This window comes from Sinocyclocheilus grahami, unplaced genomic scaffold (genome assembly GCF_001515645.1).
Source record: "Sinocyclocheilus grahami isolate Dianchi unplaced genomic scaffold, SAMN03320097.WGS_v1.1 scaffold4067.1, whole genome shotgun sequence".
NCBI classification, from domain to species: Eukaryota; Metazoa; Chordata; class Actinopteri; order Cypriniformes; family Cyprinidae; genus Sinocyclocheilus; species Sinocyclocheilus grahami.
This window is the reverse complement of record NW_015509075.1, coordinates 8,140-8,616: the sequence shown is the minus strand read 5'-3', so window position 1 is coordinate 8,616 and position 477 is coordinate 8,140.

The window sequence follows — 477 nt, the reverse complement described above, 5'->3', positions numbered from 1 at the left end:
CCACCGATCTGGACGAGCTTACAGAGACTGTAACATCTTATATCAGTTTCTGTGAAGATGTGCATTCCTACCAGGACTCATTTAACCTACAACGACAAACCATGGTTCACTGCAAAACTCAGACAGCTCCGTCAGGCCAAAAAAGATGCTTACAGGAAGGGGGGAAATGTCTTGTATAAACAGGCTAAATACACACTGGAAAAGGAGATCAGAGTGGCAAAGAGGAATTATTCTGAAAAAAATAAGGATTCAATTCTCTTCCAGTGACTCCGCATCAGTGTGGAAAAGTCTGAAAGAGATCACTAACTACAAGACACCATCCCCCAGCCAGCAACCCCCCTCTCCCCCACACCTGCAATTCAGATCAGCGAAGACGAGGTGGGCCAGGTCTTCCCGGAAGCAGAAAAGGAAAAAAAAGCACCAGGCCCAGATTGTTACACCAGTCTGTCTGAAATCCTGTGCTGACCAGTTGGCCCC